Source organism: Polyodon spathula, chromosome 11 (assembly GCF_017654505.1).
Source record: "Polyodon spathula isolate WHYD16114869_AA chromosome 11, ASM1765450v1, whole genome shotgun sequence".
Lineage (NCBI taxonomy): Eukaryota > Metazoa > Chordata > Actinopteri > Acipenseriformes > Polyodontidae > Polyodon > Polyodon spathula.
The window spans coordinates 5,881,637-5,892,810 of NC_054544.1; positions in this window are offsets into that span (position 1 = coordinate 5,881,637).

Sequence of the window (11,174 nt, forward strand, 5' to 3'; positions counted from 1 at the left end):
ACACTGGCATGCAGTATCATTGAAAATGAGAGAATACCTTTCATTCAGACAGAATAGAAAGCTATAAATCATATAGGATCTGCATTCAATGAATACATACATCAATTTAAATATAACAGGCGTCAAAAAGACGCAACAAATCAGAATTGAAAAGTTCTACTGGTGATAAACACTGTCCTCTTGCCTCACTGAGTGACTTAATACAGTAATCCGCTGCTAGGTACAGTGCTAATGCAAAATAGCTACAGAAAGCGAAAGAGAGTTGTGCTTTCAACTGAAAATAAACTCAAGAGTGGGTGAAGTGCGATGAAACAGATCTTGCCTATCATCTTTTAGTGGATTTGGAAGCAGTAAATGGAAATAACCACAACAAACCACACAGTGATGAGGAAGTCGTTTCCCGCAGGCGAGCTATGGAGCGCTTTCACAAAGATTTAGACTGGCTGGAAGTGCAATCTGAAGTCGATCTGACTCAACTTTTGCTTGTCCAGTCTTTGAATAGCAATGGTTGCTAAACCTTTAAACAAACCCGCATTCAAGACCATTTTGGTCCAACACAGTAATGCAAGTACTGCACATTTAATTTATATTATAACTTCAGTTTTGAGCAAATGGACACTACTTGCAGTTTTGCTTTCCCTGCAAACCTATGCATCTTGCTACTATGTAAATGGCTTGACGCCAAGTGAATACAGCAGTAATACCTTGTATCTTTCTAAACAAGGGATTTAGGGGAGCTCCCTAATAAAAGCTGAACCTCAAAACAATAATTGTGTGCATATAGTAATTGTTACAACTGTGTATAATGGTATTTAAAACAGGATTAATTTATCTGACTTTTACGTATCTGCCCTTACTGTGTCCCACCGCAGTCGTGATGGACTACTGCACTCCACTTGAGTGCACTATGACCACCAACTGCCTGGGGGTTGTAATACACTTCACATTTTGGACAGTGGAAGATTTATTTTTTAATTACACATGAATGTCTGTGAATAATTTACAGTATGTATCGTCAATTGTACTGTTGGGTTGGGAAACTCAAATCTAATCTGAAGCATTTACTGTCTCCACTGCAACCATAAAATAAACACAAAATAATAATAATAATAATAATAATAATAATAATAAATAATAATAATAATAATAATAATAATAATAAAAAACATTGTTTAACTGTTAAGTGTGTTCAACTGTGATTATTATTAACTTGTCTCAGAACTTGTTTTGGAAGGTTGCCCAAGGAAAATAGACTTTAGTTTTATAGGAATTTTCCCAGAAGGTGGGTAAATAAATAATACTAATAAAAATAATAATAAAAAATGTATGTATCTATATTGACTGGTGCAATGGGCTATTGCTTCATAATGTGCAGTTAACAGTGATTATGTAACTGAACAAAAGTTATGAGAGCTAAAGCTGCTTTTTGCATTTTTACGATGTTCTTTTTCCTTCTATGAAAGAAATATAAAGTAGAAAGCATCTCACATAGGCTTGATGTACTGTAGTCAACTTAACCTTTCATGTCTCAACATTATGCTAACATTTTTTAATAAACAGAGAAGGAGGTTGAATTGAATAGGGCAGCCATACTAGCCTGGCTAGAGGCTTAGTAGGTCAATCTCTTTCTACTGAAACTCAGTAAAATATAAGAAACAAACCAACCCTAGCTTCCCCTATAGGACAAAACAAAGAATGACAGATATAAATATTTTTAGTTACTATTTTTGGAAAGAAAGAAGACAATTGTAGGATTTGCTCATCTTGGTTTTTGGGTCATGTTTGCTACAGGCTTACTCAGTGGGGTTTACATCAGGAAAAAAAAAAAAAACAGACTAGTTTTTCCCACAATACTGAAGGCATCGCTATCAGTTTATGCTTCACAAAGACTGAAGCAGCAAACTAAATCAAACACCTACAGGAAGATCTAAAGGTTAAAAGATCACCATCCTTTACAAGAGCCTGATGTACGTTTACCGTGCTGTATTAATGCAATACATATGACCCAGCTCTCCCACACAACTGCTTGATTCAGTCAGTAGCCCTCTTGATGAAATGAAAAAAGCCTGAGGAACTTCTCCTTTATGAAGGCTGAAGACGACAGCAACATGACTATGACAGTGGACACAAACACAAATGAAGCTGGAGAAAGACACTTTGTGGAAATACTTAAGAGAAATACATTACCTCTTACATGCATTACTAGAAGATCAGAATGCAAATAAAATATGAATATGTATAATAATTGTTCTTCAAGAACCTTCAGATTTAGGACTACAGCACTGATATTGGAAAGAGTAAGAATGGGAGTATTACTGAGAACTGAGAAAATCTGTAAATTGTAAACACGCAATTTTACCACATTGCTGCTTCTGCTGGAAGCAGACATGAATAATCAAAACAATTTGCATATCAATGGAATAAATTACTTAACAGAGAGTGACCACTCCCGCCCCACGTGGCATCATCTTTTATCTCTATACCCTGAATAATGTCTGTGATTAAAAATGCATAGCCTCTCTTACTTGAAGGATGAAGTTGGTGTATTCTTGTACAACAAATAAATTACAGCCTCTCTGCATGAGTTGCTAATTATTCAAATGTTACGTTAAATAAATTACAGCCATATCACAATATTAATCAACCCGCTTTGGAGACCTCTAAAAATGTAAATGATTGAACATAAATAAGCTATTTATTGTGGGTTAACAGTGGAATTGCAGCTTTACACCGGCAGCCGCTTGGAAACAGGCCAGAAATGAAGACCAACAGAGCGTAGTGGCTGAGGAATGGATTTCCTGACTACAACTTCAATTCTTGAGAGATGTCCTCTGATGAAGGCTTGGAAGCCAAAAAACACGACTTTTAAATTGTTACCCCCCCCCCCCCTCAGCCTTCATATAAACCACAGCATTGCTGTTTGCTGTATCCAAGTCTCTGAAAAATATACAGTATGCAGGACAAAAGGTGTAAGTTTAGCCCTAATGTTTGACTTCAGGATATCACGTTGGTATTTTTTGTTTCAATGGTACACAGCTTTTACTCCACCCTGTATACGCAACTCAACATGCCCACAGAGTTTGAAACAGTTTTTATCTCAAGGAAACACTAATCTTACAACATGTTTGAAGAAGGCATAACACCTGAAGGCTCCAGTAAAACATACCTTAGAGGTTGTACACTGGAGAAAGGATCAGTTCTATACCTGTATTGTCACTCTTACCTGTGTGCTTCCACTTCCTCCCCTTCTCTCTTCTCTCAGGCTTCTTGTCTTTGTCTCAGGGGAAGGAACCTTGCTCTTTTTTCTGTCTTAGCTGCTGGCTATGCTATTGTGCATGAGGTTGCCCAGCCAAATCTCCACCTCAAACTCATTCCTGGTGGGCTTGACCTCACCCACTGGGAGTGGGACCAATGCTACCACTCTCGCAGGCATGTTGGTGAGTTGGCTTGGGTGCTGGAAAGTGTGACACTATTACATATGCTTGCTCATCACTGTTCAGAATTACCAAGCTAAACAAGGCCCAATTTTTCCCCTGTACATTCAGCACACCAAGACCCAAAATAAACCTAAGGGTATAAACATATTTAAAAAAAATAAAAAATAATTCAAGCAGATCCAAACAGCAAATATGTTGATGGCTGAAGTGTATGCTGGCTCCAGGGATCAGCCTATTTTACCTCCCTGGCACATCAACACACACAACAACTGCAATGCTGACTCCAGGGATCAACCACAGTGAGGCTTACCTAGCGCATCAGCTTGACAACTGTCTGGGCTGAGCTGAGTAGAGTACTTCTTTGGGGTCTTCAAGTCGGCACCTTCAATCCTTGGTGTTTCGTCGACTAGCCCACGACACCTTAAGAGGGCTAGACAGTGATTCTGGCGTCCCAGCATCACCCCCCTCCATCCCCCACTCAGCTAAGCCCAGCTTACTTACCTTCCTTTACATCAATGTTTTTTTTTTTTATTTCTACTGTTTGAGGTCCCCAAACAGAATAGTTTCGTCTCAACCAGAGCAAGTTGCTGCTCCTTTCTGCAGCTTCAAATAAGATCTTTACTATGCATCGCAACTATTGACCTCTGAATCCAATGTCTCTGAGAAACAGGTTTGTGGAGTGTGCTCTCCATCCTCGCTGTTCCACTTCAGCAGCTAGTTGAGTGTATCAAAGTTTTATCCTATCATATGCCTCATCCACAGCATCCTCCCATGGCACTGTTAATTCTACCAGGTGCACAAGGCTGATCCAAACTAGTCAATATTAGGTTGAAGGATAGTGGTAGCAATCTCAGGTGTGAAAATAAGCTGTTTTCCAACATCTGCCAGCATTTTCCAGTCTCTAGCAGCTTCTAGTTGTCTTAGACAAGTTTTCTTGGAGGTTGCTTCCATGGATGGAGAAATGTTGTTCTTCGTGTGTCATATATTGCTGGCATTGATGGCAACCTGTTGGTCATGCTGGGTTTGTCTTCTAATGCTAAGGCCAAACATTGCAGCACCTGGTCATGACGCCAAGTAAACTGTCCTTGGCTAAGACCCACCTTACATCCTGTCAAAATGTGTCAATGTAGCTGGCGATGAACACAAAGGACACTACAGATCCTCTCCTACCCATAGATTTTTAGTTCTGTGGTGATGGGAGAAAATGACATGTTGACCTGATGAGGAAACTGATCCTGCTCTGTTCCACTGTCCATAGATCTCGCTAGCCAATCTTGCGTTGTTCAACACTCTCCCTGCTTGGCGCCTGGGAAACTGCCCATATACACCTCATCCTCTCCTCCTGCTGCTTTAGCACCTCATTGACTACCAGCTTCTTCCGCTGAGCTGGGGCTGCTTTGTGCCATGTAGGAGGGGTTGAACTGAGACCAAGGCCTCTTCTTCCATGCTGTACTTACCCCCTGATATCACTGTATCTTCCACAGCTTCCTTTTCCGCCTACATTCTTCCAGTTTTCAACAAAGGTGCTGCCTCCCTCCCAAATTTGTCACCACCAGAGTTTAAGTTTGCCCAGTAAATCCCTGCTGTCTATGCTCTTCAACCCTTGCACTGCTTGTTGTCTCACTTCTCCCACATGAACTAAGTGCTTTAGGTCCCCATTATACCATCTTCCAAGACTTTTCACAGCTTCTCAGACACTGCTGTAATTTCCTCAGCATTAATGTAGAACCTCTTATGCTTGAATTGCATTTGTGCCCATTGAATGCTATTGATTGGTTTGCCTAATAACGGATTAGTGCAGGCGACTGTTGTAGTCAAGTTTGTCATACCATCCATGTATACTCTAATTGCTGGCAGTCGCATTTCAGAAGCCAAGTGTTCTCCTCCCAATACCCACTTTGACACCCTAATCCATTGCCATGGTAAAAGAGTTAGGTAACTAAATCAAATGCATCCTTTCAATCTGACCTTCAATTACCCATAGTACACTTTATACATAGAAGGTAAAGGTGGTTCTGTACTGAAATTAACATTGGATTATTTTTACCAATGTAAAATAAATAAATACATAAACATATCCAAGCAAACATATTTCAAAGTTGAGTCCTTTCTCTGTGAAATTAATTTGCTCCTGCTCATTTGTCTTCCTTATTTAATGCTCATTTTATTTTTTCCATGCATGGGAGGTCACTGTAAAGGAGGCTGTTGACCTCTCACTCTGCCCAGAGATTAAAGGGAAACTTGCTTGTGTTCCCCCTCAGATATTTCAAATTTGGTTCCGCTACACTATGAAAGGACCTAACAGAATCTAGCGTTATCAACCTGTTCAACCTATTCTAACTTTAATACCTTTCCAACTGCAGGTTAATTAAAAAAAAACAAAAAAAAAAAAAAAACAAACAACAACAAAGAGAGAAAATCGCGAGGGATCTGAGTGTAACGTGACTATCCTCGGGTCCCGCGATGTATGGTCTACGTTACTTCGCTGTGTCTACGCTACAGCTGTCTAACCTTCGGCGTTTTTTTTTTTTTTTTTTTATATATTTTTATTGGGCGATTTCAGTTAAAGTATGGGGTTTTATTATTGACACAGAGTACATATATATAGATTTTTATATATTTACCATACTGCCGAATAATTATTATATATATATATAATATAATGCTATGGACTCTATATAGACCGATTATGACCAAGACTAGTATATATTCATCAACATGATGTGGAAATTATGAGTGTCTTCTCTGACAGTATTTCAGCATATATGGCAATACAGCATACACACCAGGCTTATCCAGTTCTCTTGAAATGGGCTCCCATACATTATCTTTCATCTCTGTACCTTTATAAGTGTGATGACCTTTGTCATAAAGCTCTGGGTATTTTTACACAGCAAGGATTATGTTTTCCCTCATTTTGTTTACTGCTTCAACCTGGTGGACCAAGTGCACTGAAGCTGTTCTCTAGTTGTCACGTGAAGAAATCAATCCTATTGATGTCACGTCACTCTAGTGTCACCCCTACGTTGCCTGTCATTTCTCCTGGGGTGTGAAAGACTCTTATTAAAAGTACAGGTTCTATTCATTTTGTTGCATCGCATCTGGTGTGTAGCAGCCTTAATTCAGGTACAATCCTGGTATGAAAATGCTGTTATTAAAACAATAATTGTTAGCCAATTGTTTCACATTGAATAGTGGTTTGTGATGGTGACTATCGTCAACTGCCTGAGCCACATTCAAACTTTGACCAGGATAAATTCAAAATGATGGTGTTGCAACAAGTATAGCTATGGTAGCGCCATAACATTATTATTTAATTTAGGTCTCAGTTACCAAGAAATTAAGAAAATTTGAGAAGCAATTGAATTAGACTATTTTTTATTTATTTTTTGCAATGTCGGGCTTCATGAGGAATGTGCATGAGGGACTTTAGAAGCAAATTTATGTTACAGATCTGTCTGAAAATTACGATAATACCTCTTAAAAACAACATTTAAGTATTAAGTACTGAACGTAACAGAACTGTACTACACTACCTTATTTCTATTCATGGAGCAGCTGAAAATACGTTTAAAAGAAGAATATTATTAGAATAAAAAGTCTTTAGTCCTAGGCAGTTTCTTGCATTGTGGCTTACCTGCTAAACTGTAAGAACACAGTGGGAGTAAAGTAAATTTCTGGAGCTTGGTATTAAAATGTACAAAAATAATGAGCCAAATCCTGCATTAAATACAGCAAATGTGTGCATTATCATCATCATCTTTTTATGATTAGCCATAAATTGCATGTAAATATATTCAAGTGCTGATTATTCTTTTCCATCTTCCTGGTCTTGGAATATATATTAAGAAGCAGCAGATTTTTTTTTTTTTTTTTTTTGGTAAATTGTTCATTTAAGTAGGGCATTCCCCTTCTTCTAATATAAAAAAAAGCAATCCCCCCCCCCCCCCCCCCCCCCCCAAGAATAAACTCTTGATTTCACTGTGATTAATACTAAGGTCCCCAATGTGAGAATGCAGTCCTTTTTCACTATTTTGTTTGGCACTTTTATAAACACAAAAATGGTTGACTTATTTGTTTCCAAGGTAACTATTAAAAAAGGTTGTTTCTAACTGGTAATTGAAAAGCACTTGCAGTATATCAGTATTATTATTGAACTGCTGCATTCAAACAACCCACTTTTCATTATTTAGGGCACCAACTGCTTAAAAAACAAACTAACTAAAAATATTTAGGCTTAGGTGGCAGGTCAAAAGCCCTAAATGTAAAGAGTGTGTGGCTGTTGGGGATATAGGGTTGGCAGGGAGGGGGTTAAAATCCTCCCTGCCATAAAAAATGTGAGAATGTGTCTGAAGCCTTAATTGAATGATTAGTGGTTAATTAGACTCCAGCCAGATGTTATTTAAGGAGAAGAAAATAATTTGTTTTGAGGTTGGTGTGTAGGTGCAAGGAACCTGTGTTAAACTGTACTGTGTTGTGGATACTCTATTGGACAGTGAAGGCAACTGCCTAGCCTGACAAGGTGTATTTAGTATTCTTCTGTTTAAACTTTTTATTTTGGCCACTGTGCCAAAAATTAAAAGTGTGCAACAGCAGCTATCCTGACTCTCATTTGTGACAACATCCTGTTACAGCCTACTAGGTACTCTATGTGCAGTATTTTAGATGAATGCATAGTAGTAATACTTTTGATGTGTCAACCCTACTAAATTAATCTTTAGAGTTTTAAACCCTAGGTAAATTTCACATTGTGATTTAATTATTAACTTATTAAATTTGGATTTTGTTATTAACCCAAAAACTGGGTTTTTGTTATCAGAAGTGTGTGTGGCAGGAAAAAAATAAAAAAATTAAAACATGCACAGAAAGCTAAACAGGCAAAATACAGTGAGATAAATGAATCTGTATTTACATCTATAATTTAAAGACAGGGCCATTCTGAATAGCTTATCGTTAGTCTTGTTGAGTAAGGTGAGCTAAAGAGAGAAAAGAAAAAAAAAAACAGATACCACAAGCAGTGGCTCTAATAAATCTTTAAAATAAATCACTATTCCTTACATTGCTAAATTTAAACATATACACAGGCCACTGAGCATGTTGTAGCTTGCAATAGAAGCAAGGATCTACAGCACTCCCTTTAGTTTTAAGTAAACAAAAAAAGGCTGCTTGATAGAAGAAATGTATGATTCATTCCTGCCCCTGGTACCAGGAGTCTCCATCTTACTCATTTTTACAGCCCTCTTCACATTTGTTTTAACGATGTTAATTAAACCACAGCACACCATTTCACCAATTAATCACAAATAAAATGTATGATTACACCGTTTAACAATTTTTTTTTTTTTTTTTTTTTTTTTTTTTTGTTCCTGGGTAGTAAGTGTTATTTCCTAATTGCTTATGCCTCAAAAATATAGAAAATGGCTATTATTCCCCACAAACTTTGCTTTTGTGACCAGGACAGTGATATTTCAAAATATCACTATTTCCAATGGGAAAACGGGCAAATGTGTGTCTTTTCGTTCACATAAAGTCAGAAAAAAACAACATATGAATCCAAATTAACATGTATTTACACTAAAGTAATACAAAAATTACTACAAAAGATTTAGAAGTGAGTAGTTTTTAGAGATTTACGATTATACTGTAAATACAGTATAATCGTAAATACCTACTGTATTAAGCAATGCCCTGGAGCAACTAATACTTACACCAGTTTGTTGGCATTGTAAAAACCCAGTGTTGCACAAGACATGCATTTGACATTCAATTAAAAGGTATATGGCTGCTTTTACAGTCCTGATTAGCACTGATTAAGCACCACCTGATATTATTTTGAAAGAAAAAAAAAGTATTAAAAAAATCAGTTATTTTAAAGAAACTCAAATGTTATCGCATTATTATTTTCTTAACCAATCACATGCAGATTTTGCACTCAAACAATACATTTAGTCTTAAAACAATTTTCATGGTTAATATAAAGAAATTAATCATTTAAACTGTAGAGGGAAATGCCAGCGAAACTCAACATCAAAAATACATTTTCTACGCATTGACAGCTGACGTTAGACGCTTTTTTTTTTTTTTTTTTTTTTTTTACTAATCATTATACAATAAATAACACTGAATATTCACAATCAGAAAACATTTCACACATAATATTTATATTACACCACCAACCAAATTTAACAATTACAAACTGGTATATTTCATATACTCAAGATTCTTTGAGCCCTAAACTGAGCTGGAGTCTGAACTGAAAAGTAGAACGGTCAGGACTAATTATACAGTGATTATACAGCCAGGTGTTGTGTTTAATGCGTCTAATAATTTTCAGGTTGAGAATTAGTTTATTTTGTCTCCATCACTTCTGATGCCTGCTAAATACTGAAAATGAACAAACTACTCTATAAACCCATACACATTACATTTCTTCATTACAAACTACTCTATAAACCCATACACATTACATTTATTCATTACAAACTACTCTATAAACCCACATGCATTACATTTCTTCATTACAAAAAAAGTCACCTTATAAAAATAGTACACTGTATTTTTGTATTGTTTAATAAAATGTATGATAGAAAAAAGATAAGAAAAAATCTGATTCAGCACTTCTTTGTTTGCAGCACACTCAAAACACAGGCTTAGCAGTTATATTTTAGTGTAAGTTTCAAATGGGTTTTTTTTTAGCAACTTGCTAAATGTATTTTGTAGCTTGCAAAGTAACCTGTTAAATGGATAGGTTGCTGAGAAAACAAACAGTCTCCTGCAGAATATAAAAGAAATAGAAAGTAATTTATTTATCACTGAATAATAAAAATACCAATATCTACTTTCAGCAAGCATTTTAGATCTTGAAACTTTGGTCCTGGTAGGTTTTGCAGCACAATATTTTTTTGCAAATACAAAACACAAACAAGTGCAATGTGGGTGAAGACTGTGTTCTATTGAGCAGTTTGCCCTTAGTGCAATCTATGACACCATGTAACAAAGAAATTAAAACACATTTCATAGTTCTTTTTCTTCTGCCACTGTTTATGTATTTAATTTCATTTTTAGTGTTCTTATTCTGTACAATCCAGTTCATAAAATGTCTGCAGAATGTGAACCAATAATAACTTGTCTGGGACATGTATGGCTTCAAGTAAAACAGATGTCTTTCTAACCCATTCAAAGGGTGTGGACAAAAGTGACATTTAGGACTTCGGTTCTAAAACATCCCAATGAGAAAGATCAGTTTTTAAAACTTGAATCCTGAAAAAAATGCTCCTCTAGTTATCACAGAATAGCACAAGGAAATCCACAGTCCAGTTTAAAAAAAGGAAAATGTGATTGTATCTTTACAAACAATACAAATGCACTGACCTTCAGCAAAACAGGATTTCTCATACAGTTCTACCCGAGATACCTGAGACTCAGTCATTCTTTTTATACACACACTATAAAAGCACCATTGTAGAGATTCAAATTAAAGATATTCTTCGCACAGTGTTTAAAAAAAAAAAAAAGGTTTGTACATGGTTCAAAACAGCTGCTTACTGTATACAAAAGATATCATAAACTTTTGTTGTGGACAATCAAACACACTTTAAAAGATGCATATATGCAATTCGATGGGATACAATCCTCAGGCAGCTTAGGCTGCATTGAGATTTTGCTCTGCCCAATTACATGCTTTGAAAAATTTAAACCAAGGTGAAAAATTCCCCAGTATCCTTATCTTTAAGTACA